The 24,601-nt window shown below is 42.5% G+C and overlaps 35 non-coding genes and 2 pseudogenes across 35 annotated transcripts; all 37 read left to right on the forward strand.

Annotated features, from left to right (window-relative positions):
- Nucleotides 1-15,652: 15,652 nt before the first annotated feature.
- On the forward strand, nucleotides 15,653-15,771 carry LOC115022381 (uncharacterized; annotated as a pseudogene).
- Nucleotides 15,772-16,064: 293 nt separating this feature from the next.
- Nucleotides 16,065-16,183, forward strand: LOC115022348 (uncharacterized; annotated as a pseudogene).
- A 121-nt stretch (nucleotides 16,184-16,304) lies between these two features.
- On the forward strand, nucleotides 16,305-16,423 carry LOC115022489 (5S ribosomal RNA). Its single transcript, XR_003833900.1, has one exon. It is a non-coding gene; the product is annotated as a 5S ribosomal RNA (ribosomal RNA).
- Nucleotides 16,424-16,544: 121 nt separating this feature from the next.
- Nucleotides 16,545-16,663, forward strand: LOC115022494 (5S ribosomal RNA). The gene has a single exon (XR_003833901.1). It is a non-coding gene; the product is annotated as a 5S ribosomal RNA (ribosomal RNA).
- A 120-nt stretch (nucleotides 16,664-16,783) lies between these two features.
- Nucleotides 16,784-16,902, forward strand: LOC115022499 (5S ribosomal RNA). The gene has a single exon (XR_003833902.1). It is a non-coding gene; the product is annotated as a 5S ribosomal RNA (ribosomal RNA).
- Nucleotides 16,903-17,023: 121 nt separating this feature from the next.
- Nucleotides 17,024-17,142, forward strand: LOC115022505 (5S ribosomal RNA). The gene has a single exon (XR_003833904.1). It is a non-coding gene; the product is annotated as a 5S ribosomal RNA (ribosomal RNA).
- Nucleotides 17,143-17,263: 121 nt separating this feature from the next.
- On the forward strand, nucleotides 17,264-17,382 carry LOC115022516 (5S ribosomal RNA). The gene has a single exon (XR_003833906.1). It is a non-coding gene; the product is annotated as a 5S ribosomal RNA (ribosomal RNA).
- Nucleotides 17,383-17,502: 120 nt separating this feature from the next.
- Nucleotides 17,503-17,621, forward strand: LOC115022519 (5S ribosomal RNA). Its single transcript, XR_003833907.1, has one exon. It is a non-coding gene; the product is annotated as a 5S ribosomal RNA (ribosomal RNA).
- A 120-nt stretch (nucleotides 17,622-17,741) lies between these two features.
- On the forward strand, nucleotides 17,742-17,860 carry LOC115022524 (5S ribosomal RNA). The gene has a single exon (XR_003833910.1). It is a non-coding gene; the product is annotated as a 5S ribosomal RNA (ribosomal RNA).
- A 120-nt stretch (nucleotides 17,861-17,980) lies between these two features.
- Nucleotides 17,981-18,099, forward strand: LOC115022531 (5S ribosomal RNA). The gene has a single exon (XR_003833911.1). It is a non-coding gene; the product is annotated as a 5S ribosomal RNA (ribosomal RNA).
- Nucleotides 18,100-18,220: 121 nt separating this feature from the next.
- LOC115022538 (5S ribosomal RNA) lies at nucleotides 18,221-18,339 on the forward strand. Its single transcript, XR_003833912.1, has one exon. It is a non-coding gene; the product is annotated as a 5S ribosomal RNA (ribosomal RNA).
- A 120-nt stretch (nucleotides 18,340-18,459) lies between these two features.
- Nucleotides 18,460-18,578, forward strand: LOC115022544 (5S ribosomal RNA). Its single transcript, XR_003833913.1, has one exon. It is a non-coding gene; the product is annotated as a 5S ribosomal RNA (ribosomal RNA).
- A 120-nt stretch (nucleotides 18,579-18,698) lies between these two features.
- On the forward strand, nucleotides 18,699-18,817 carry LOC115022548 (5S ribosomal RNA). Its single transcript, XR_003833914.1, has one exon. It is a non-coding gene; the product is annotated as a 5S ribosomal RNA (ribosomal RNA).
- A 120-nt stretch (nucleotides 18,818-18,937) lies between these two features.
- LOC115022549 (5S ribosomal RNA) lies at nucleotides 18,938-19,056 on the forward strand. Its single transcript, XR_003833915.1, has one exon. It is a non-coding gene; the product is annotated as a 5S ribosomal RNA (ribosomal RNA).
- A 122-nt stretch (nucleotides 19,057-19,178) lies between these two features.
- LOC115022556 (5S ribosomal RNA) lies at nucleotides 19,179-19,297 on the forward strand. The gene has a single exon (XR_003833916.1). It is a non-coding gene; the product is annotated as a 5S ribosomal RNA (ribosomal RNA).
- Nucleotides 19,298-19,418: 121 nt separating this feature from the next.
- LOC115022563 (5S ribosomal RNA) lies at nucleotides 19,419-19,537 on the forward strand. Its single transcript, XR_003833917.1, has one exon. It is a non-coding gene; the product is annotated as a 5S ribosomal RNA (ribosomal RNA).
- A 121-nt stretch (nucleotides 19,538-19,658) lies between these two features.
- Nucleotides 19,659-19,777, forward strand: LOC115022574 (5S ribosomal RNA). The gene has a single exon (XR_003833919.1). It is a non-coding gene; the product is annotated as a 5S ribosomal RNA (ribosomal RNA).
- A 120-nt stretch (nucleotides 19,778-19,897) lies between these two features.
- Nucleotides 19,898-20,016, forward strand: LOC115022580 (5S ribosomal RNA). Its single transcript, XR_003833920.1, has one exon. It is a non-coding gene; the product is annotated as a 5S ribosomal RNA (ribosomal RNA).
- Nucleotides 20,017-20,137: 121 nt separating this feature from the next.
- On the forward strand, nucleotides 20,138-20,256 carry LOC115022586 (5S ribosomal RNA). Its single transcript, XR_003833921.1, has one exon. It is a non-coding gene; the product is annotated as a 5S ribosomal RNA (ribosomal RNA).
- A 120-nt stretch (nucleotides 20,257-20,376) lies between these two features.
- Nucleotides 20,377-20,495, forward strand: LOC115022591 (5S ribosomal RNA). Its single transcript, XR_003833922.1, has one exon. It is a non-coding gene; the product is annotated as a 5S ribosomal RNA (ribosomal RNA).
- Nucleotides 20,496-20,615: 120 nt separating this feature from the next.
- Nucleotides 20,616-20,734, forward strand: LOC115022596 (5S ribosomal RNA). The gene has a single exon (XR_003833923.1). It is a non-coding gene; the product is annotated as a 5S ribosomal RNA (ribosomal RNA).
- A 121-nt stretch (nucleotides 20,735-20,855) lies between these two features.
- LOC115022600 (5S ribosomal RNA) lies at nucleotides 20,856-20,974 on the forward strand. The gene has a single exon (XR_003833924.1). It is a non-coding gene; the product is annotated as a 5S ribosomal RNA (ribosomal RNA).
- A 120-nt stretch (nucleotides 20,975-21,094) lies between these two features.
- Nucleotides 21,095-21,213, forward strand: LOC115022607 (5S ribosomal RNA). Its single transcript, XR_003833925.1, has one exon. It is a non-coding gene; the product is annotated as a 5S ribosomal RNA (ribosomal RNA).
- Nucleotides 21,214-21,332: 119 nt separating this feature from the next.
- On the forward strand, nucleotides 21,333-21,451 carry LOC115022614 (5S ribosomal RNA). Its single transcript, XR_003833927.1, has one exon. It is a non-coding gene; the product is annotated as a 5S ribosomal RNA (ribosomal RNA).
- A 120-nt stretch (nucleotides 21,452-21,571) lies between these two features.
- Nucleotides 21,572-21,690, forward strand: LOC115022620 (5S ribosomal RNA). Its single transcript, XR_003833928.1, has one exon. It is a non-coding gene; the product is annotated as a 5S ribosomal RNA (ribosomal RNA).
- Nucleotides 21,691-21,811: 121 nt separating this feature from the next.
- On the forward strand, nucleotides 21,812-21,930 carry LOC115022627 (5S ribosomal RNA). Its single transcript, XR_003833929.1, has one exon. It is a non-coding gene; the product is annotated as a 5S ribosomal RNA (ribosomal RNA).
- A 119-nt stretch (nucleotides 21,931-22,049) lies between these two features.
- On the forward strand, nucleotides 22,050-22,168 carry LOC115022639 (5S ribosomal RNA). The gene has a single exon (XR_003833933.1). It is a non-coding gene; the product is annotated as a 5S ribosomal RNA (ribosomal RNA).
- A 120-nt stretch (nucleotides 22,169-22,288) lies between these two features.
- LOC115022643 (5S ribosomal RNA) lies at nucleotides 22,289-22,407 on the forward strand. Its single transcript, XR_003833934.1, has one exon. It is a non-coding gene; the product is annotated as a 5S ribosomal RNA (ribosomal RNA).
- A 121-nt stretch (nucleotides 22,408-22,528) lies between these two features.
- LOC115022650 (5S ribosomal RNA) lies at nucleotides 22,529-22,647 on the forward strand. The gene has a single exon (XR_003833939.1). It is a non-coding gene; the product is annotated as a 5S ribosomal RNA (ribosomal RNA).
- Nucleotides 22,648-22,767: 120 nt separating this feature from the next.
- On the forward strand, nucleotides 22,768-22,886 carry LOC115022655 (5S ribosomal RNA). Its single transcript, XR_003833940.1, has one exon. It is a non-coding gene; the product is annotated as a 5S ribosomal RNA (ribosomal RNA).
- Nucleotides 22,887-23,006: 120 nt separating this feature from the next.
- LOC115022660 (5S ribosomal RNA) lies at nucleotides 23,007-23,125 on the forward strand. The gene has a single exon (XR_003833941.1). It is a non-coding gene; the product is annotated as a 5S ribosomal RNA (ribosomal RNA).
- A 120-nt stretch (nucleotides 23,126-23,245) lies between these two features.
- Nucleotides 23,246-23,364, forward strand: LOC115022060 (5S ribosomal RNA). The gene has a single exon (XR_003833809.1). It is a non-coding gene; the product is annotated as a 5S ribosomal RNA (ribosomal RNA).
- Nucleotides 23,365-23,484: 120 nt separating this feature from the next.
- LOC115022062 (5S ribosomal RNA) lies at nucleotides 23,485-23,603 on the forward strand. Its single transcript, XR_003833810.1, has one exon. It is a non-coding gene; the product is annotated as a 5S ribosomal RNA (ribosomal RNA).
- A 121-nt stretch (nucleotides 23,604-23,724) lies between these two features.
- On the forward strand, nucleotides 23,725-23,843 carry LOC115022067 (5S ribosomal RNA). The gene has a single exon (XR_003833811.1). It is a non-coding gene; the product is annotated as a 5S ribosomal RNA (ribosomal RNA).
- A 119-nt stretch (nucleotides 23,844-23,962) lies between these two features.
- On the forward strand, nucleotides 23,963-24,081 carry LOC115022073 (5S ribosomal RNA). The gene has a single exon (XR_003833812.1). It is a non-coding gene; the product is annotated as a 5S ribosomal RNA (ribosomal RNA).
- Nucleotides 24,082-24,201: 120 nt separating this feature from the next.
- LOC115022074 (5S ribosomal RNA) lies at nucleotides 24,202-24,320 on the forward strand. The gene has a single exon (XR_003833813.1). It is a non-coding gene; the product is annotated as a 5S ribosomal RNA (ribosomal RNA).
- A 121-nt stretch (nucleotides 24,321-24,441) lies between these two features.
- LOC115022082 (5S ribosomal RNA) lies at nucleotides 24,442-24,560 on the forward strand. The gene has a single exon (XR_003833815.1). It is a non-coding gene; the product is annotated as a 5S ribosomal RNA (ribosomal RNA).
- The last annotated feature ends 41 nt before the right edge of the window (nucleotides 24,561-24,601 follow it).

Consider the following 24,601-nt stretch of genomic DNA (forward strand, 5'->3'; position numbering starts at 1 on the left):
CGTGAAACAGCCGTTTCAGTGGACAGCAGCCGCTGACAAAGCCTTCAAGACCCTCAAAGCTCGTTTCACCTCAGGCCCTATTCTCCAAATGCCTGACGCTGGACGGCAGTTTGTGGTGGAGGTGGATGCTTCGGATGTAGGAGCTTGGAGCGGTGCTTTCCCAACGAGCAGCAGAGGATGGCAAGATGCACCCCTGTGCCTTTTACTCCCGTAGACTGACTCCAGCAGAATGCTACTACGACATCGGCAACCGCGAGCTACTGGCCGTCAAGCTCGCCCTCGAGGAGTGGCGCCACTGGTTGGAGGGGTCTAAAGTTCCGTTTGTGGTCTGGACAGACCATAAAAACCTGGAGTATATCCAGACAGCCAGGAGGCTGAATTCCCGCCAGCGTCGGTGGTCATTATTCTTCACCCGTTTTAACTTCACGCTCTCCTACCGTCCTGGCTCCCGCAATATCAAGCCCGACGCACTCTCCAGGATGTTTCAGAAGGATGAGGCATCCAATGAGGAGTCGACAACCATCCTCCCAAGCCCCTGCATTGTTGCTGCCTTGACCTGGGACATTGAGGAGCAGGTCAGAGAAGCCATCCGGAACCAGCCGAGCCCCAGTGCATGCCCCTCTAACCGTCTCTTTGTCCCAGCAGATCTGAGGTCTCAGGTGATTCAGTGGAGGCACGACTCTCGCCTGGCCTGTCACCCCGGAATCACACGCACCCTCCATCTGCTCTCTCAACGTTTCTGGTGGCCGTTGATGAGGAGAGATATCCAGGAGTTTGTTAGAGCTTGCCCCACTTGTAACCAGCACAAGACCCCCAGTCAGCCCCCAGCTGGGTTACTCCAGCCTCTGCCAGTGCCCATGCGACCCTGGTCCCACATCTCCCTGGACTTCGTTACGGGCCTTCCGCAATCTGAAGGAAACACTGTCGTCCTCACCATCGTTGACCGCTTCAGTAAGATGACCCACTTCGTGCCCCTCCCAAAGCTGCCAACTGCAAAGGAGACCGCCCGGGTGGTCTTGCAACATGTGTTTTGAGTCCATGGTCTGCCCAGGGATATTGTGTCAGACCGAGGCCCTCAATTCTCTGCGGCCTTCTGGAAGGAATTCTGCAACCTTCTTGGGGCCACCGCCAGTCTGTCATCGGGATTCCACCCACAGTCGAATGGTCAAACGGAGCACATGAACCAGGAGCTGGAGAAGGCACTGAGGTGTGTGACCTCACGCAACCCCCGTGCTTGGGCCCAACATCTTCTCTGGGTAGAATATGCCCACAACTCACTCACCAGTTCTGCCACCGGGCTCTCCTATGCCCGCCGCTGCCGCTGCACATGGGCCCAGGCTCGCGCCACACTCCTGAAGTCCAGTGCAAGCTATGCTATCGGAGCTAACCGGAGGAGGATCCCAGCACCAGTTTACCATGTCGGACAGAAGGTCTGGTTGTCGCCTCGAGATATACCACTGCGGGTGGAGTCGCGGAAACTGGCGCCTCGCTTCATTGGACCCTTTCCCATACAGAGGGTCATCAGCCCTACGGCAGTCCGACTACTGCTACCCAAGACCTTGAAGGTACATCCCACCTTCCACGTCTCCAAGCTCCTGATCTGTCTTCTGAGGGAGAGCTACCTCCATGCTCCTTTGAAACATATCCAGCTGCCTGGTTTTCTGAAGGAGAAGTACCTCCATGCTCATCTGAAACATATCCTGCTGCCTGGTCTTTTGAAGGAGAAGTACCTCCATGCTCCTCTAAAACATATCCAGCTGCTTGATCTTCTGAAGGAGAACTACCTCCATGCTCCAATGAAACATATCCAGCTGCCTGGTCTTCTGAAGGAGAAGTACCTCCAAGCTCCTATGAAACATATCAAGCTGCCTGGTCTTCTGAGGGAGAACTACCTCCATGCTCCTCTGAAACATATCAAGCTGCCTGGTCTTCTGAAGGAGAACTACCTCCATGCTCCTATGAAACATATCCAGCTGCCTGGTCTTCTGAGGGAGAACTACCTCCATGCTCCTCTGAAACATAGCTGCCTCCATATTCATAACTTGTGTGTGTGTGTGTGTAAATAAAAAATAAATAAAAACGATTGATGGATTGTATAAAAAGGCCTCAGGCTGTCATGAGCCCTCTCCCTGCCTGGTAACACCACTAATTGTTTTCAATTACCTCCACCTGTCTCTGCTCCACCCTCGTTAACTTACCAGCTGCACTGCATTTACCACTCATCATGCCCTGTATAGAAAGCCCTGTTTTTCAGTCCACACTTGTCAGATCATCTGCAAGCCTACATCGGAATCTGGTGCCTGCCTTCCTTCCTTCCTTCCTTCCTTCCTTCCTTCCTTCCTTCAACTCTGACCTCCAGCCCCGGTAAACCCGACTTGCCTTACGACTACGAGTTTAGAATATCCCTGAACTGTACTACTGCTGTGCCTCATTCGGTCCGTGTGTGTGTCCTTGATCTCGAAATTGCGCTCCTGGGTCCTCGTCTGTCTGTCCTGACACAGGCTGCCTCATTACGTACTACAAGTCTGAAAAATATAAGTATTTTGTTTACAGGATGTGGTTTAATTGTTTAAACATACACTGTTCCAAATGTCTTAAATATATAACTTCTGATAAATGATCATCAGAATGGTTCTCATCTTTCAGGAGTCAAGTAACCAATATGCTTTTTATAAAGATGCTTAATGTTGTTTTTAGCAAAGTCGAACCTTTACCGATTTCACACATCAAAGTCTGATGCTTTCTTTATTTAAACTGAGTGAGTCTGACAGTGTAATAGAAGTGCAATGCTAAATCAGTTGAGTACTCTGTGTGTGTCTCCCCACTGTGCTATCACTCAATCTGCCAATAGCAGACCTCTACGCCATTTTATTTAGTTTTACTCTGTGGTAATAATTCTACAGTGTATGTTTATAAAGGAATGTCACATTTAATAGATGCAAAAATTACCATTATGCAAAGTGATGAGATTCATACAGTAAGTGTCTGAAATCTCAATTTACTGCTCACTGTAAAGTAAACTACTGAGTGTCTGTTATACAGGAAGGAGTAAGAGATTTCAGACACAGCTTTTGTCATGATTAAGACACAATACAAATTATAAAGTTTGCTCACCATAGCTTATGCTGAAAGTATTATTTAATACACGGACGTTTCAGGTCGAAACTTCCTCAGTGTGCTAATTCGTAGATATCAGAACACACACAGGTGGTGGTAATACATAGGTTTTAGACTTGAATTTCCAGAGAAACTCTCTCTCTCTCTTTCTCAACATTATTGCATAATATTTCCCTGACCACTATCCTACAGGATCTTAAAAACAATGAAGCAATTTACGTTTTATGCAACATGTGCAAATTCCACTCGTCCACACTAGTTTACTGCAGTGGCTGTGCTGAGATCCACTTCCTTCTCCACAGCCACTGGTCATATGACTGCTTGTCAGAGTGGGCGCCGCTGCTGGACAGTCTCTACTCTACACTGTGTTGGACCCGAAGGTAAAAACAGTTATACCTGCAGGCTTTGTCTCTTTTGTCTACTCACTGCTGCTGAAACGAAAAAATAACATACATTTAAAACAATATGTGGACTGACAGCAGGCACAATAAGATGACACGTTTCTGGTTTATGCGTTTCGACTTCTGCATTAAAGGAGACATATTGTGTTAAACTATTCTTCTGGTGCGTAGTTCACTCTTATCATTTCCTCCGCTCTGTCGTGTAGGTGTGTGCGGGAGCGAAACAGGGAGGAGGAGGTAATGTGAATGCGCTAGGCAAGACACAAACAAAAAACTTGAATTTCAGGGGGCGCGGGGTTCCGTTGGGGGGATATATATATATATATAGTTGGGGTTTTAAAGGGCTCAGTCGAGGACACTTTCACACACCAAGTCCACAATCCGAATCAATAAAGAGCCAGTTAGCTGTCTGTTGGTGAAAGTGGTACAAAAACATCATAAACATTTCATTATATTCTCTAAATAAGGGCGTCGTCGTCTCTCATTGGTCCATGTTGGCGCGGTTATGCCCCTTGGTGGGCAGTCTTGTTGTGAAGAGATGGAGGTAGACCTGAAACTCTTTGAAGAGAACCTACAGTGTTTCACATTCATAACTAATATAGTGCTCATTATACATTTGTGCAGAAATACATTTTGATTGAGGTGGACGAGTACATGTGATAATCATTAAGTGTGACACAATACAATCAGGAGTTTATTTACTTCACAAATTCCCTCCATACACACCATTTATGGTGTGTATATCATTCAGTAAATATAAAGCACCAATTGGTGCAAGAATACAGCATATGGTATGAAAGATTACATTTCTAGTTGTTTGGTTTTTATTTCAATCAAATAACGTACCTGAATTTAGAGAACAATGACTTATAAAAAAAAAAAATACCTTCGGTAATATGGCTTTGTCTTTGATAAAAAAATACCTTTAGTAGTAGCTTTGTCTTTAATAAAAAATACCTTTAGTAGTAGCTGTGTATAAAAATCCCCTTTAGCTTCACTTTTTATTCTAGTATAAAAATCCCTTTTAGCTTAATCTCTCTTAATAAAAACACTTTTGGTATAAGACTTTCACTCCAGTGAAAGCATCTATGGTGTAGTTTACGAATCTCTGCTGGTTGTAATAAATGTAATTAATCCAATCTACATGTTTGTTGACAGTCACTCGAACGAAAATGGACTCAAAACCCGCTGCAATTTGATTTCTAGCTTTGAATTCGTTGGGGACACCACGTGGTACTCCTATGGAGTCTATGTAAATTGAGGAGCTGAAACTTCCACCGGGAATAGAACGTTTAGCTCGACTCGGGAACTCATCCCCACTAGACAGACCGGAGAGTTCTTCAGCAGAGATTGGCATGATGTAGAAAGGCATTACCAACTGTACCAATGCACACCTACCCAGTCTGGTGGTAGGGCTGGATACAAGGTTTTTTGTACCACAGTACCACCATACGTAAGCTCTGGCAAATTCCATGACAGACATCTTTGCTCCAAACACCATCCCTCCGTGGGAAACCCTTAGAGTGGAATTACACCATTTCAAATGTACTACCTGAGTGCCTGCGCCACTGGTCTTGGTGATACACTCATAATTGCCTTCATGTTCCGAAAAATTAGGTGGAATGAAGTCAATTCTGGTCACTGGATACAACAGGGCCAAAGAGGTGCATCCTGCGGGACTGACACGAGTGTACAAAGCATACATACACTGGAGACCTGTTGGGTCATTACTCAGATTCAATGGAAATGGCATAGTAGCTAAACTAGGTCTAGCAGTGGCGCATGCAACACAGTTTGCTTGATTATTTTGTTCAACGGAGTATCTCACCCAATCCATCCATGCATTTCTGTCCTGATATCCTGTCTCCACTGCCATTGTTTCTTTAAGATTAGTGATGTTCAGATAATTCACACTCATTTTCTTCCTTGCTAGTCCAGTGTACGTTTTCTGGGTCTTTTTCTCAAGAGAGGTTAAACTTGGCTCTATTACCTTCAACCAAAAGATGAACAGTGGGTCTTTGGGATTCTTTGATATCCCTAAATAGTACAGGCCCGAATCAGAGAGTTCAGGGTGGAAAAATGTGATGACCACAGGGTTACAATTTGTCGGATGCCCATTACCGGGCAGAGTTCTGTCATGCGTCTCATGCGTCTCACTCGTCGCATTAGTATGGTGTTAGGGGGTGCAGTCTCATTAGGGAATCGTTCAGTCACATTTTGGATTTGTTTAGTTGTCAGATTGTCTGGTGTGTAGTAAGCTTCATTTGGGCAAAGATTAGCTACTCTATTGCTTGGTTCTTTACTTCCTACGCTCAGGCAAAACTCCCACCATGTCAAGGGGAGCACTATAACAATTGTAAGCAGTGCTAACCCAGCTATCACCCGAGGGTCTCCCCACGGTCCAGTCCACCTAGGTTCAGACCACTTTCTTTTGTGGACCTTGACCCTTACCCAATCACCTGGTCCAACAGGAGTCTCTGGTGGTTCGTCAGGTTTTTCTGCTGCTGCTTCCACCTGTGTAGACAAAACTTCAATGATTTTAGCCAAAGCCATGACATATTCATCTGCCTCAATCTGCCATAGATCTAATACAGGACCGTGCCCTCCTTCTCGTGGAGGGCCAGGCATTGGTCTACCGGTTAACAGTTCATGTGGAGACAAATGTGTTTGACTGCTTTGAGAGGATCTCATTGACATGAGTGCCAAAGGTAGGGCATCTACCCACTTTAACTTGTTACCATAACATGTTTTACAAGTTTTCTTTTGAGTGTTTGATTAGCTCGTTCTACCAAACCCTGTGATGCCGGATGATATACTGAACCAAATTTGTGTGTTATGCCAAAATACTTTTCTACTTCTTCAAGCTTATGGCTCGTGAAGTGTGTCCCATTATCTGATCGTATGCAACGTGGAACTCCATACCTTGGTATAAGTTCATTTTTTAACCATTTGATTACAGAATTGGCATCTTCTTTTTTGCAGGGAATTGCTTCAATCCACTTAGTGAAACGATCAACCATTACCAAAACATATCTGTACCCTCTTACAACATTTTCTGCTCCCATGTCTGTATAGTCAATACATATCTCTTTGAATGGTGCGTCTGGCACTGGAAAACGACCCATAGGACACTTGTATGTTCTTTTATTGTTGAATTTACAACAGGTATCACATTCTGTTACAAAGTTTTCAACCATCTCTTTCATAAATGGGTGCCACCATTCTACCTCTATGTCCCTTGTTGTTCTTAGTTTTCCAACATGCGTGGGGCCATGGGCTTGTTTGATCAACAGGTGACATAGTTTAGCTGGTGCCACGAGTCTGCCATCATGAGCTCTCCAGATTCCTTCAGTCTTGGTGGCTCCCTTATGAGCCCATTGATTATGCTCATAGACTCTTGCTTGTGCTTGCATTTCTTTGATGCTCTCCAAAGTGAGTTGCTCTTGATTTTCACTGTTCAAACAAATAATTTGCTGAGTGTAGCCGCCTGCTACTTTAGCTGCCTTGTCTGGTGCATCATTTCCTTTTGCCTCTGCTGTTTCAGTTTTCTGATGACCTTTGCATTTCATTATAGCAACATGTGATGGCAGCAGTAGGGCTCTTAATGCTTCAGCATGTTTGACAGGATTTTTGGATGAAGTCAGGAAACCTCTTCTCATCCACTGGGGGCCGTCAATATGGACAGCGCCATATGCATAAGCAGAGTCTGTGTATACATTTATTCTCTGGCCTTCTCCGTGTTCCAATGCTTGTGTTAACGCGACTATTTCTGCAAGTTGTGCAGAGGCTGGCTGTGGAATGATGTGTGCTTCCAAAGTTTGTGTGTTTTCTCCACTTTGTTGCACTACAGCATAGGAAGCTACATTTCCTTCATCTCCTTTGTAGCAGCAGCCATCACTGTATAGAATTTTATCTGGATTATTCAATGGTTCGGTTTCCAAATCTGATCTAATTTTAAGAACTTGTTGTGAGACAAATGCACAGTCATGTGGGTCATGGCTTTCTGAATTCAGTCCTGTTGCCACGTTGATTGTCCCTGCCACATATGTGATGTGGGGCTTAGTTAGTGTTTCTTCTATCTTTACTTTTCTAACTGGAGAAAAAGTGAACGCTTGTGAATTTAGAAACGCCACTACACCATGTGTAGTGTTTACGTTGAGAGGGTGGCACATCACCACGTGTGCAGTCTTTTGAAATGTCTTTGCTAGAACAGCCAGGTGTCTTGCACAACCTGTTTGTCCTTGTTCAACATTGTCCAATTTTGAGCTGTGGTACATCAGTACATGTCTTTTTCCCCCTTTTTTCTGAAACAGGACTCCATTTACCATCCCTCCTGTTTCAGAAACATCGAAATGAAAATCATCATTGTAGTCTGGGAAGCATAGATGTGCAGCTTGTCCCAAGGCTTGTTTAGTCTTAGTGAACGTTTCTTCGCCTTCTGTAGTCCAGATGAGCTCAGCAGTGAGGTTTCTGTTTCCTGCTTCTGAGAGCATGTCTCTGAGTGGTTGAGTCAGATTTCCATAATCTGGTACATGAGTCCTACTGTAACCCGTCAATCCAAGAAATGCCAACATGTGTTGTACTGTCTTAGGCTTTCCATAGTGATAGGATTGAGGTCAAGCTGTTTGCAGAAATTAGTCTTCCCAAGAAAGTGACCGATCTTCTTGCAACTTGAGTTTTTTCTTTCTTGACTTTGTATTCTGCTTCTGCAAGTAGTGTGAGGATATTTGCTGTGGCTTCCAGGCAGGATTCAGCAGTAGTGCCTGCGAGCAGCAAATCATCAACGTATTGTATCAGAGTTACACCTGGTGGCAGTTGTAAGCTGCTTAAGTCTTTTTTCAGAGCTTGATTGAACAGTCCTGGGCTGTCTTTGTAGCCTTGTGGCATTCTGTTGTAGGTGTATTTCTGTCCTTTATATGTGAAAGAAAATATGTCTTGTACTTCAGGGTCCAATGATAGACAAAAGAAAGCATTAGCCAGATCTATGACTGTGAAGTATCTGTGTTCAGGATTCAGATTTTGAAGCGCCACATATGGGTCTGGAACAGGTATATTTTGTGACACCGTAGCAGAGTTGATTTTTCTTAGATCATGAACCATTCTCCAGCCTTTGTTGCCAGCTTTTGGGACTGGCAAAATGGGTGTGTTCCAGATGGAGTTTGAGTGTCTGATTACTCCAGCTTCTAGGAGTCCATTGATCTTTGCTCCTATTCCTTCAACCTGCTCTCTTTTTAGGTTATATTGTGGTAACCAACATGATGATTGTTCTGTTTTGAGAGTCACTGAGACCTCATGATGAGGCACAAAACCTACATCATAGTCTCCAGTTGTCCACAAATATGATGGGATATATTTGAGTGTTTCTGTGTCAGGATGGTTGGTGGGTTCTCTTCCATGGTCTCTTTCCAGTTCTTGTTCTTCCAAGATGCCAACATCCATACTGTGGTGAGTGATTTTCCACATTGTCTCATCTTCTGCTCTCCATACACAAGCAATATTGGTTGGGAGCCAGTTGATTGACAAGGCTCTCTTTATCATGGGACCTAGGGACCTTGCTTCAGATCCTACTGCCAATGCCAGTGTGATATATGGCACTGCTTCAGCTGATAATGCATACCATTGCAGTTGTTCTTTAGTGAGAGCACAGAATGCAGCTACACCTTGAGGTCCCACGTAGATGTCCTTGACTTCTATTTGCTCCTTTGTCATGTTTCTTTCTTCCTCCCAGGCTTGTTGATACTCTTCGTCAGGTTGACGTAAGTAGTTATAGGTGCAGTGTAAAGGATCAAGTGGAGGTCCATATGGAGCTAATGTGTTGATCCAAGGCTTCCATTCCATGTAAGTCTTCTGGACTCCTGGAGTGTCTTGACCTTCTGTCAACAGGCGGCTCCAATACACTGTTGTGGTAGTTTCTTCAATGTCTTGGGTAGGGCTTGATGTCATCACCAAAATCCTTTGATCTGTTTGATACTGTTCATGCAGAGGTATTTGTCCAGGAAACTGTAGAATCAGTCCATCACTGGAACATAGAATTCGTGCTCCAGTTTTAACCAGCAGGTCTCTACCCATCAGGATTACAGGACACTTTGGGGAGAAGAGGAAAGGGTGTAGCAGGGATTGTTTACCAAGTACAGTGACCAATGGCATGGTGTACTTTTGTTCTTCTGTTCTTCCCGAGTATCCAACGGTTCGAAGGGTCTTTGTGGAGAGAGGTGGTGTTTTTCCTTTCAAGGAAGTTATACAGGACACTGTTGCTCCTGTGTCCACCATCAGTTCCATTTTTTCTCCTTCTATCGTACAGGTGAGCTGGAATAGCTTCACCTGCAGTTGGATCCTCTGGGCATCCTCATTGTGAGGAGCCACCCCATTCCTGGGAATGTTCCCATGTAGAGAGAGGCATTTGGTGAGTGTTGGGAGGATTTCTTCCTCTTCTTCTACCAAAACTTTGTTGTCCTCTTCCTCCTGCAGGACCTTGCTGTCCTCTTCCTCCTCTTCCATAGGTGGGATATCCTCCTCCTCTACTGTTAGGGAATCCTCCTCCTCCTTGGTAGGAGTTTCCTCCTCCTTGTTGCCCATACTGGTAGCAATCTTTGACCCAGTGAGATGCACTTCCACAATTAAAGCATCCCTGTGGCAGAGCTCTTTCATCATTTCTGTAGCGGTTGTTATCCCCTCTCCATGCTCCTCTGTTTGGTACTTGCCATGGAGGTCCATTCTGAGGAACTTGTTGCTGTCTATGAGTCTGTATTGTTGTTTCTGGGAATTCTTCAGCATCGTACTGTCCCATTAACATCTGTCTCTTCTCCTTCTTATTTCTTGAAGCCTCAGTGTCTTTCTCAGCCATTTGAGCCTTTGCCAATCTTCTGGTGATTGTCAGATGTTCTTCTTCCTTCTGCACTTCTGTTTGCCTGTGTTGCTCGTCATGATGCACAAGGTGCTCTCTCCAAAGTGCATTAGGCATTGTGTCCAGTCCCACCACACTCTTCAGACAGTTTTGGACATGAGTAGATATAGCCTTTATCACAGCATTTCTCCACAACATGGTAGCTGATACAGAGGAGTCATGTCCTTCTCCAGTGCTGTCTAACCAGACGCCTTCGCTTCTCTTCAGGAAAGCATGCATTTCTTCATCATTTCCTTTCTTTAGGCCTGTCACTGCTGTCATGCTATGGGTGGTGGGAAAAGCTTCTCTCATAGCATCCCAGTAATGATTCCTGTGAGGATTGAAGGGTTTTTCATCGTCCTCGTCATTGCATCCAGCGGTGAGATCCATGTCTCGCATCCTCTTTTTTCCTTCCAGTCTGCCCATGAGAGTCCTCAAATCTCCCACACACACACGGTCTCCTGCTGTGTATTTCTCAAATTCATTAATCTATTTCTGTCCTCCTGAGGTGAGGGGAGGCAGTTTGGCCGCCAAACTCTCCAAATCACGATGACTCCGAGTGTGGTATATCATGTGTCCTCCTGGTTTTGTCATGAGTGGCATTTGTTGTGCTGCTCTTTGCTCTTCTATCTTCTTTCTGGTTCTAGTCGAAATTGACTGTTCTTTCATCTTCAGTCGTCCTTCTACAAAGTATGTCTTGAAGTCACTCTTTTCTTCTGGGGAAGTCGTGCTGAGACTCCTTTCAGAATTCCTTGAGCTTCTTCCAGCTTGTTCAAATTCTTCTTCATCCTCATCAATTTTATCTTCTTCATACTCTGGTCCCTCCTCGCTTGTTGCTTCTTCCTCCAATTTTTCCAGGCTGTCATAGCTAGTTCTTTGGCGTGTACCATCATGTTTGATAATTTATTCCCTTCTTATTGCTTCTTTGCATTTTTCATCCATTCGTGTCGCTTCTGATACCAGTATTAGCTGTTCGTTAATGCGATCTTGGGAAACTGAGAATGAATCTGGGGTATGCAGTAACTCTATAAGTGGATTTGGGGCAGAGTGAGCAGCAGAGTGAGAGGGAGAGTGGGAGTTGAGTAGCTTTGCCTCTAATTTTTCCTCGAGTAGTTGGACATGTTTCATCGAGTACTCTAGTCGTTTCTCTGTTTCTCCCTCCTCTACTTCCAGACATCCTCCCTTTATGCCCATCACGGGTGCCTGTATTGGAGTGGGATTAAAAGGATTGTGACTGGGTGAGTATACTGGAGGGGCGGAGGCTTGTGTCAAATCTGGGTAGAGTTGAGGTGTAAGCTGGATAGGTGTAGTTTCTTCATGTTTGGTGCCTTTTTCTTCTTCTTTTGCTTCCCTGATTACACAAATTGTCTCAGGTGTGGTCTGAGGTATGTTTTTGAAGAGTAGAAGGAGATGCATAGCTCTGAATTTTCTGTTTGCAGCTTTCAATGCGGCTTTCTTTGCAGCTCCAAATCTTTGTTTTTCTCCTGTCTTCTCCCATGCTGCCATCTTTTGTTGATATTCGCCATTTTCAAAGTCATAAACTGCCCTTCTTTGGTCTTCACTTGGACCTGGTTGATCATCAGTTGGAAACAGTCCTCTTTCTTGCCATGTGAGTAGTAGCTTTTCTGTCTTTGCTCGAACCTTCTTTCTTTCACTCGGTTTGGTGCAGGCATCCAATCGTTGGTACATTTGTTCTTTGTACCGTGCTGTGGATACAAGTTTGACTTGCTTTGAGTTTTCAGATGGATCCATCATGTTGAAAATTTGAAATCCCACAAACGTTGTTCAGTCAGTGGAGATATTCGAAATTCTAATAAATTGAGTGAGAAATAAAAATTAGAAATCAAGTTTTTCAAGTTCAAAGTTTAAATCTAAAATAGAAATAAAAATTGGAAATGTAAATCTCCTAATTTTAAATCTGAAATCAGAAATAAAAAGAAAACCTGGAAATCAAAACTTTTAAAATTTAAATCTGAAATATAAATATAAATCAAAAGTAAGATTTTTCAAACTTTGTCCTCTAGGGACAATTTATAACAATTATGATTATTATAATTGGTACCCTGCTATCATTGTACTCCTAGTGGAGAAATTTGAATTTTGGGTGTAACTTCAATTTTGTCCACTAGATGGAGGCATATATCCACAACAAGAGATTCAAAGTTCAACTTAAGTTTACTCGGTCAAAGTTCAATAGTTCGGGAAACCAAACTTTTTAACTCCTAGTGGAGAACTTATTGAATTACGAAAACAGGTAATGGACTACAAATGAAATCAAGGAACTACACATTCCAAGATGGAGCTCATTCCAGAGAAGGGCATACTTTCGTTTTGTTCTTCAGCTTCTTAGCTTTGTATTCACTACTTTTCGGTCTCTATCAATACACAACTTCTTCGTTTTATCAATACACAACTTATTTGTTTTAATTCCCACCCTAAATGCTTCAGCGTAAGACTCAAGGTTCTGTTTGTTCCGAGATACGAGCGCTAGCTCCTCTTTTAGCTTCAGACGGGCTCCCAGAGCTGTTATAGCCATTAGCTCTAAATTAGCTTGACTTAACGCCTCAATTCATTCACTTACAGACAATATTGCTTTTCAACAACACGCACACACATCCATCAACATATAGTTTCCAACCCACACTGCATTGATACTCGTTTTATACAGTTTTCGTTGGATTAAATAGGGTTTTTATAGCCCCCGCTAAGAGAAGCTCACCCTTCTCTCACACAGCCAAATTTATTTTTAATTACTTTAATTACTCTTATTCAATGTCTATGGTCGTCTACGGAAGATGAATAAATCTGTAGTAAGACAATGGGGAATTCGTCAACCTCCACCACGCAGTCACATCCAGATATTCACTGTTAAGGCTTTCTCTTTTTAGCCAGAACAGGCCGCTTTGGCCTTTCCCTCCGTAAAACTCCCACCAGTTGTTCAGACTGCGCTTTCTCCAAAAGACTTTATATTTTAACTTACACAATTCAATTGAGCGCTACTCGTAAACCTTATTTCTTACACCGGAGTCACTTTTAAAACCTTTCTGTGCACAGTTTCATGTAGTATTGTCAAAACTCAGCCATCATCACTTTAGCATATGCAAACTTAGCATTGGTTTTACGAGACAGTCGTCAGGGTGGGTTCTTTGATACTCACAAGTACTATTATCCTATAGTATTCTAATGCAATTTCGTATCAAACAGGTTTGCCTACCTTGGTTTTTCAGGCCTACTTGTGAGTATCAAAAGAACCCTCTCATCCGGCTTCTCTCTCTGCTCGCCCTCGTGTTCAGAAATATCACGTCGGGGTCACCAGGTTTTGTCAGGTTTAGGAGCTCTGAGGATGCTATGACTGCCTTTCAAATGAATCCAGCAAACTTCTAAATGATCAAGATAGTATTTATTTAAAGTGATGATGACAGCATTTTAATAATACTCTCAGCCGAGGGCACTTTCAACACACCAAGTCCACAGTCCGAATCAATAAAGAGCCAGTTAGCTGTCTGTTGGTAAAAGTGAAAGTGTAACAGATACATCATAAACATTTCGCTATATTTTCCTCGGAAGGGCATCGTGTTCTCTCATTCGTCCACGTTGGCGCGGTTACACCCCTTGGTGGGCAGCGTTGTTGTGACGAGATGGAGGTAGACCTGAAACTCTCTTAAAGGAGAAGTGTACCTAAAGTGTTTCACATTCATAACTAATATAGTGCTCATTATACATTCTTGTGCAGAAACACATGTTGTGCAGAAATACATGTAGTGCAATAATACACATTGATTGAGGTGGACAATTACATTTGATAATCATCAAGTGCGAATCAATACAATCAGGAGTTTATTTACTTACACCAGACTTGACTGACATTCATTAAAAGGAATCAGCGATAGAAATGTTTGACGAATCATGTAAAGTAAACTAGATAATACAAATGTGACAAGATTTCTGTAGTGACACAGACCGACGTATTAAAAACAGAAGCGCTACCTAATCATCTGATAGATATGATATGCTAACATTTAAATTAAAATAAAGTATTTTTTAAACATACGATTGTGGACCTGGGAGCACCTTTGAAAAAAACCATTGTAAAAACGAAACAAATATTTTTTTTTATTCCTCCTTGGCAACTTCATCCTTTAATAAAATAAAGCCCAATAAAATAGTAAATCTCACTTTTTCAGCGTTTTTTAGAGAGCCAGATTGAGGCAAGATTAGTGTGACTGGCCCCTTTTTGTGAAATCAATTATAATATTCTGCAACATTTTGTTCCTACATAACAAAATAAACTTTTTCCGATCTGGCACGTCATTTTTTATACTGGTCAAAGTGTTTTTTCTGTCTCAATTGCAGTCTTTGAGTGAAAGATGGTCACTCCAACTATCATAAACACTAATTCAGGAACTGACAGCCTGCATCATTAGCCCTTAGTCATAAACCCATCAGAACTGGAGCATTGACAGAGACATGCAGATGTAAATATCTACACAGACAGTAACTATGCATTTTCAACATTACATGTGTTTGCTCAACAGGGACAGAATAGAGGTATGGTAACATTGACTAACGAACATATTAAACATCGCACTCTAATATAAGATTTATTGAAGGCAGTACAGCTACCAAAGTATATTGCTTTATATAAAGAACTGATCCAGTTTCAGTAGGCAACAATAGGTAAATGAGAAGACGAACACACCAGAACACAAGACTGAGAGATATTGAAAGAGATGCAGAATGCAGCTACAAAGCAAGAAAAAGCTGTTTGGACTAAAAATAATTGTATACAGAGACTACTTTTGAAAGAGTACTTGATCAGAGAAGACATTAGTGCTACCAAGAAGCTTATACCAATGTGCTTGTGTGTTGAGACACGGTATTTCACCATGTCTCAAAAGGAGGGAGTATTATATTAATAAAGTATATTCATAGCATCTGACTTAGGCCAAATGTCGACTCCAGAATATCCGTTATAAGCACATCTGCATGGATTTTATTGAATTAAATAAATATGAAGGAAATAAATATTGTTTGACAATAATAGACATATAAATTGGGTTGAAGTATTTTCAACACATATAGTAGACGCTATGACAGTAGCTAAAGTGTTTACAGCTAAATGAACTGTAAAATAAGGTAATGTTAGTAAAGGATAATAATAATAATAATAATAATAATAATAATAATAATAATAATAATAATAATAATAATAATAATAATAATAATAATCAAGTGTATATGCTTTATTTCAGATTACGGCCATACCACCCTGACAACGCCTGATCTCGTCTGATCTCGAAATCTAAGCAGAGTTGGGCTTGATCAGTACTTGGATGGGTGACCGCCTGGGAATACCCGCTGCTGTAAACATTTTGTTTTCTTCTTAATTAGCAAAATGAAGACGTGAATTGAACTGTCCGCATATATTAAGAAAAGACAAGTCATTGTGTATTACCTTCAATATAAAGCAAGTGTATATGCTCTATTTTAGATTACGGCCATACCACCCTGACTACGCCCGATCTCGTCTGATCTCAGAAGCTAAGCAGAGTTGGGCTGGGTGAGTGAATGAAGACATGAATAGAACTGTCCGCGTATATTAAGAAAAGACAATTCATTGTGTTTTACCTTCAATAAACAGCAAGTGTATATGCTCTATTTCAGATTACGTCTATGCCACACTGACAATGCCCGATCTCGTCTGATCTCGGAAGCTAAGCAGAGTTGGGCTGGGTCAGTACTTGGATGGGTGACCGCCTGGGAATACCCGGTGCTGTAAGCATTTTGTTTCCTTCTTAATTAGCAAAATGAAGACATGAATAGAACTGTCCGCGTATATTAAGAAAAGACAATTCATTGTGTTTTACCTTCAATATAACAGCAAGTGTATATGCTCTATTTCAGATTACGGCCATACCACACTGACAACGCCCGATCTCGTCTGATCTCGGAAGCTAAGCAGAGTTGGGCTGGGTCAGTACTTGGATGGGTGACCGCCTGGGAATACCCGGTGCTGTAAGCATTTTGTTTCCTTCTTAATTAGCAAAATGAAGACATGAATAGAACTGTCCGCGTATATTAAGAAAAGACAATTCATTGTGTTTTACCTTCAATATAACAGCAAGTGTATATGCTCTATTTCAGATTACGGCCATACCACACTGACAACGCCCGATCTCGTCTGATCTCGGAAGCTAAGCAGAGTTGGGCTGGGTCAGTACTTGGATGGGTGACCGCCTGGGAATACCCGGTGCTGTAAGCATTTTGTTTCCTTCTTAATTAGCAAAATGAAGACATGAATAGAACTGTCCGCGTATATTAAGAAAAGACAATTCATTGTGTTTTACCTTCAATAAACAGCAAGTGTATATGCTCTATTTCAGATTACGGCCATACCACACTGACAACGCCCGATCTCGTCTGATCTCGGAAGCTAAGCAGAGTTGGGCTGGGTCAGTACTTGGATGGGTGACCGCCTGGGAATACCCGGTGCTGTAAGCATTTTGTTTCCTTCTTAATTAGCAAAATGAAGACATGAATAGAACTGTCCGCGTATATTAAGAAAAGACAATTCATTGTGTTTTACCTTCAATATAACAGCAAGTGTATATGCTCTATTTTAGATTACGGCCATACCACACTGACAACGCCCGATCTCGTCTGATCTCGGAAGCTAAGCAGAGTTGGGCTGGGTCAGTACTTGGATGGGTGACCGCCTGGGAATACCCGGTGCTGTAAGCATTTTGTTTCCTTCTTAATTAGCAAAATGAAGACATGAATAGAACTGTCCGCGTATATTAAGAAAAGACAATTCATTGTGTTTTACCTTCAATATAACAGCAAGTGTATATGCTCTATTTTAGATTACGGCCATACCACACTGACAACGCCCGATCTCGTCTGATCTCGGAAGCTAAGCAGAGTTGGGCTGGGTCAGTACTTGGATGGGTGACCGCCTGGGAATACCCGGTGCTGTAAGCATTTTGTTTCCTTCTTAATTAGCAAAATGAAGACATGAATAGAACTGTCCGCGTATATTAAGAAAAGACAATTCATTGTGTTTTACCTTCAATATAAAGCAAGTGTATATGCTCTATTTTAGATTACGGCCATACCACACTGACAACGCCCGATCTCGTCTGATCTCGGAAGCTAAGCAGAGTTGGGCTGGGTCAGTACTTGGATGGGTGACCGCCTGGGAATACCCGGTGCTGTAAGCATTTTGTTTCCTTCTTAATTAGCAAAATGAAGACATGAATAGAACTGTCCGCGTATATTAAGAAAAGACAATTCATTGTGTTTTACCTTCAATATAAAGCAAGTGTATATGCTCTATTTTAGATTACGGCCATACCACACTGACAACGCCCGATCTCGTCTGATCTCGGAAGCTAAGCAGAGTTGGGCTGGGTCAGTACTTGGATGGGTGACCGCCTGGGAATACCCGGTGCTGTAAGCATTTTGTTTCCTTCTTAATTAGCAAAATGAAGACATGAATAGAACTGTCCGCGTATATTAAGAAAAGACAATTCATTGTGTTTTACCTTCAATAAACAGCAAGTGTATATGCTCTATTTTAGATTACGGCCATACCACACTGACAACGCCCGATCTCGTCTGATCTCGGAAGCTAAGCAGAGTTGGGCTGGGTCAGTACTTGGATGGGTGACCGCCTGGGAATACCCGGTGCTGTAAGCATTTTGTTTCCTTCTTAATTAGCAAAATGAAGACATGAATAGAACTGTCCGCGTATATTAAGAAAAGACAATTCATTGTGTTTTACCTTCAATATAACAGCAAGTGTATATGCTCTATTTTAGATTACGGCCATACCACACTGACAACGCCCGATCTCGTCTGATCTCGGAAGCTAAGCAGAGTTGGGCTGGGTCAGTACTTGGATGGGTGACCGCCTGGGAATACCCGGTGCTGTAAGCATTTTGTTTCCTTCTTAATTAGCAAAATGAAGACATGAATAGAACTGTCCGCGTATATTAAGAAAAGACAATTCATTGTGTTTTACCTTCAATATAAAGCAAGTGTATATGCTCTATTTTAGATTACGGCCATACCACACTGACAACGCCCGATCTCGTCTGATCTCGGAAGCTAAGCAGAGTTGGGCTGGGTCAGTACTTGGATGGGTGACCGCCTGGGAATACCCGGTGCTGTAAGCATTTTGTTTCCTTCTTAATTAGCAAAATGAAGACATGAATAGAACTGTCCGCGTATATTAAGAAAAGACAATTCATTGTGTTTTACCTTCAATATAAAGCAAGTGTATATGCTCTATTTTAGATTACGGCCATACCACACTGACAACGCCCGATCTCGTCTGATCTCGGAAGCTAAGCAGAGTTGGGCTGGGTCAGTACTTGGATGGGTGACCGCCTGGGAATACCCGGTGCTGTAAGCATTTTGTTTCCTTCTTAATTAGCAAAATGAAGACATGAATAGAACTGTCCGCGTATATTAAGAAAAGACAATTCATTGTGTTTTACCTTCAATATAAAGCAAGTGTATATGCTCTATTTTAGATTACGGCCATACCACACTGACAACGCCCGATCTCGTCTGATCTCGGAAGCTAAGCAGAGTTGGGCTGGGTCAGTACTTGGATGGGTGACCGCCTGGGAATACCCGGTGCTGTAAGCATTTTGTTTCCTTCTTAATTAGCAAAATGAAGACATGAATAGAACTGTCCGCGTATATTAAGAAAAGACAATTCATTGTGTTTTACCTTCAATATAACAGCAAGTGTATATGCTCTATTTTCAGATTACGGCCATACCACACTGACAACGCCCGATCTCGTCTGATCTCGGAAGCTAAGCAGAGTTGGGCTGGGTCAGTACTTGGATGGGTGACCGCCTGGGAATACCCGGTGCTGTAAGCATTTTGTTTCCTTCTTAATTAGCAAAATGAAGACATGAATAGAACTGTCCGCGTATATTAAGAAAAGACAATTCATTGTGTTTTACCTTCAATATAACAGCAAGTGTATATGCTCTATTTTAGATTACGGCCATACCACACTGACAACGCCCGATCTCGTCTGATCTCGGAAGCTAAGCAGAGTTGGGCTGGGTCAGTACTTGGATGGGTGACCGCCTGGGAATACCCGGTGCTGTAAGCATTTTGTTTCCTTCTTAATTAGCAAAATGAAGACATGAATAGAACTGTCCGCGTATATTAAGAAAAGACAATTCATTGTGTTTTACCTTCAATATAACAGCAAGTGTATATGCTCTATTTTAGATTACGGCCATACCACACTGACAACGCCCGATCTCGTCTGATCTCGGAAGCTAAGCAGAGTTGGGCTGGGTCAGTACTTGGATGGGTGACCGCCTGGGAATACCCGGTGCTGTAAGCATTTTGTTTCCTTCTTAATTAGCAAAATGAAGACATGAATAGAACTGTCCGCGTATATTAAGAAAAGACAATTCATTGTGTTTTACCTTCAATATAAAGCAAGTGTATATGCTCTATTTTAGATTACGGCCATACCACACTGACAACGCCCGATCTCGTCTGATCTCGGAAGCTAAGCAGAGTTGGGCTGGGTCAGTACTTGGATGGGTGACCGCCTGGGAATACCCGGTGCTGTAAGCATTTTGTTTCCTTCTTAATTAGCAAAATGAAGACATGAATAGAACTGTCCGCGTATATTAAGAAAAGACAATTCATTGTGTTTTACCTTCAATATAACAGCAAGTGTATATGCTCTATTTCAGATTACGGCCATACCACACTGACAACGCCCGATCTCGTCTGATCTCGGAAGCTAAGCAGAGTTGGGCTGGGTCAGTACTTGGATGGGTGACCGCCTGGGAATACCCGGTGCTGTAAGCATTTTGTTTCCTTCTTAATTAGCAAAATGAAGACATGAATAGAACTGTCCGCGTATATTAAGAAAAGACAATTCATTGTGTTTTACCTTCAATATAAAGCAAGTGTATATGCTCTATTTTAGATTACGGCCATACCACACTGACAACGCCCGATCTCGTCTGATCTCGGAAGCTAAGCAGAGTTGGGCTGGGTCAGTACTTGGATGGGTGACCGCCTGGGAATACCCGGTGCTGTAAGCATTTTGTTTCCTTCTTAATTAGCAAAATGAAGACATGAATAGAACTGTCCGCGTATATTAAGAAAAGACAATTCATTGTGTTTTACCTTCAATATAAAGCAAGTGTATATGCTCTATTTTAGATTACGGCCATACCACACTGACAACGCCCGATCTCGTCTGATCTCGGAAGCTAAGCAGAGTTGGGCTGGGTCAGTACTTGGATGGGTGACCGCCTGGGAATACCCGGTGCTGTAAGCATTTTGTTTCCTTCTTAATTAGCAAAATGAAGACATGAATAGAACTGTCCGCGTATATTAAGAAAAGACAATTCATTGTGTTTTACCTTCAATATAACAGCAAGTGTATATGCTCTATTTTAGATTACGGCCATACCACACTGACAACGCCCGATCTCGTCTGATCTCGGAAGCTAAGCAGAGTTGGGCTGGGTCAGTACTTGGATGGGTGACCGCCTGGGAATACCCGGTGCTGTAAGCATTTTGTTTCCTTCTTAATTAGCAAAATGAAGACATGAATAGAACTGTCCGCGTATATTAAGAAAAGACAATTCATTGTGTTTTACCTTCAATATAAAGCAAGTGTATATGCTCTATTTTAGATTACGGCCATACCACACTGACAACGCCCGATCTCGTCTGATCTCGGAAGCTAAGCAGAGTTGGGCTGGGTCAGTACTTGGATGGGTGACCGCCTGGGAATACCCGGTGCTGTAAGCATTTTGTTTCCTTCTTAATTAGCAAAATGAAGACATGAATAGAACTGTCCGCGTATATTAAGAAAAGACAATTCATTGTGTTTTACCTTCAATATAAAGCAAGTGTATATGCTCTATTTAGATTACGGCCATACCACACTGACAACGCCCGATCTCGTCTGATCTCGGAAGCTAAGCAGAGTTGGGCTGGGTCAGTACTTGGATGGGTGACCGCCTGGGAATACCCGGTGCTGTAAGCATTTTGTTTCCTTCTTAATTAGCAAAATGAAGACATGAATAGAACTGTCCGCGTATATTAAGAAAAGACAATTCATTGTGTTTTACCTTCAATATAAAGCAAGTGTATATGCTCTATTTTAGATTACGGCCATACCACACTGACAACGCCCGATCTCGTCTGATCTCGGAAGCTAAGCAGAGTTGGGCTGGGTCAGTACTTGGATGGGTGACCGCCTGGGAATACCCGGTGCTGTAAGCATTTTGTTTCCTTCTTAATTAGCAAAATGAAGACATGAATAGAACTGTCCGCGTATATTAAGAAAAGACAATTCATTGTGTTTTACCTTCAATATAACAGCAAGTGTATATGCTCTATTTTAGATTACGGCCATACCACACTGACAACGCCCGATCTCGTCTGATCTCGGAAGCTAAGCAGAGTTGGGCTGGGTCAGTACTTGGATGGGTGACCGCCTGGGAATACCCGGTGCTGTAAGCATTTTGTTTCCTTCTTAATTAGCAAAATGAAGACATGAATAGAACTGTCCGCGTATATTAAGAAAAGACAATTCATTGTGTTTTACCTTCAATATAAAGCAAGTGTATATGCTCTATTTAGATTACGGCCATACCACACTGACAACGCCCGATCTCGTCTGATCTCGGAAGCTAAGCAGAGTTGGGCTGGGTCAGTACTTGGATGGGTGACCGCCTGGGAATACCCGGTGCTGTAAGCATTTTGTTTCCTTCTTAATTAGCAAAATGAAGACATGAATAGAACTGTCCGCGTATATTAAGAAAAGACAATTCATTGTGTTTTACCTTCAATATAAAGCAAGTGTATATGCTCTATTTTAGATTACGGCCATACCACACTGACAACGCCCGATCTCGTCTGATCTCGGAAGCTAAGCAGAGTTGGGCTGGGTCAGTACTTGGATGGGTGACCGCCTGGGAATACCCGGTGCTGTAAGCATTTTGTTTCCTTCTTAATTAGCAAAATGAAGACATGAATAGAACTGTCCGCGTATATTAAGAAAAGACAATTCATTGTGTTTTACCTTCAATATAACAGCAAGTGTATATGCTCTATTTCAGATTACGGCCATACCACACTGACAACGCCCGATCTCGTCTGATCTCGGAAGCTAAGCAGAGTTGGGCTGGGTCAGTACTTGGATGGGTGACCGCCTGGGAATACCCGGTGCTGTAAGCATTTTGTTTCCTTCTTAATTAGCAAAATGAAGACATGAATAGAACTGTCCGCGTATATTAAGAAAAGACAATTCATTGTGTTTTACCTTCAATATAAAGCAAGTGTATATGCTCTATTTTAGATTACGGCCATACCACACTGACAACGCCCGATCTCGTCTGATCTCGGAAGCTAAGCAGAGTTGGGCTGGGTCAGTACTTGGATGGGTGACCGCCTGGGAATACCCGGTGCTGTAAGCATTTTGTTTCCTTCTTAATTAGCAAAATGAAGACATGAATAGAACTGTCCGCGTATATTAAGAAAAGACAATTCATTGTGTTTTACCTTCAATATAAAGCAAGTGTATATGCTCTATTTTAGATTACGGCCATACCACACTGACAACGCCCGATCTCGTCTGATCTCGGAAGCTAAGCAGAGTTGGGCTGGGTCAGTACTTGGATGGGTGACCGCCTGGGAATACCCGGTGCTGTAAGCATTTTGTTTCCTTCTTAATTAGCAAAATGAAGACATGAATAGAACTGTCCGCGTATATTAAGAAAAGACAATTCATTGTGTTTTACCTTCAATATAAAGCAAGTGTATATGCTCTATTTTAGATTACGGCCATACCACACTGACAACGCCCGATCTCGTCTGATCTCGGAAGCTAAGCAGAGTTGGGCTGGGTCAGTACTTGGATGGGTGACCGCCTGGGAATACCCGGTGCTGTAAGCATTTTGTTTCCTTCTTAATTAGCAAAATGAAGACATGAATAGAACTGTCCGCGTATATTAAGAAAAGACAATTCATTGTGTTTTACCTTCAATATAAAGCAAGTGTATATGCTCTATTTTAGATTACGGCCATACCACACTGACAACGCCCGATCTCGTCTGATCTCGGAAGCTAAGCAGAGTTGGGCTGGGTCAGTACTTGGATGGGTGACCGCCTGGGAATACCCGGTGCTGTAAGCATTTTGTTTCCTTCTTAATTAGCAAAATGAAGACATGAATAGAACTGTCCGCGTATATTAAGAAAAGACAATTCATTGTGTTTTACCTTCAATATAACAGCAAGTGTATATGCTCTATTTCAGATTACGGCCATACCACACTGACAACGCCCGATCTCGTCTGATCTCGGAAGCTAAGCAGAGTTGGGCTGGGTCAGTACTTGGATGGGTGACCGCCTGGGAATACCCGGTGCTGTAAGCATTTTGTTTCCTTCTTAATTAGCAAAATGAAGACATGAATAGAACTGTCCGCGTATATTAAGAAAAGACAATTCATTGTGTTTTACCTTCAATATAAAGCAAGTGTATATGCTCTATTTAGATTACGGCCATACCACACTGACAACGCCCGATCTCGTCTGATCTCGGAAGCTAAGCAGAGTTGGGCTGGGTCAGTACTTGGATGGGTGACCGCCTGGGAATACCCGGTGCTGTAAGCATTTTGTTTCCTTCTTAATTAGCAAAATGAAGACATGAATAGAACTGTCCGCGTATATTAAGAAAAGACAATTCATTGTGTTTTACCTTCAATATAAAGCAAGTGTATATGCTCTATTTTAGATTACGGCCATACCACACTGACAACGCCCGATCTCGTCTGATCTCGGAAGCTAAGCAGAGTTGGGCTGGGTCAGTACTTGGATGGGTGACCGCCTGGGAATACCCGGTGCTGTAAGCATTTTGTTTCCTTCTTAATTAGCAAAATGAAGACATGAATAGAACTGTCCGCGTATATTAAGAAAAGACAATTCATTGTGTTTTACCTTCAATATAACAGCAAGTGTATATGCTCTATTTCAGATTACGGCCATACCACACTGACAACGCCCGATCTCGTCTGATCTCGGAAGCTAAGCAGAGTTGGGCTGGGTCAGTACTTGGATGGGTGACCGCCTGGGAATACCCGGTGCTGTAAGCATTTTGTTTCCTTCTTAATTAGCAAAATGAAGACATGAATAG

The sequence above is a fragment of the Cottoperca gobio genome, chromosome 2, assembly GCF_900634415.1.
Source record: "Cottoperca gobio chromosome 2, fCotGob3.1, whole genome shotgun sequence".
Lineage (NCBI taxonomy): Eukaryota > Metazoa > Chordata > Actinopteri > Perciformes > Bovichtidae > Cottoperca > Cottoperca gobio.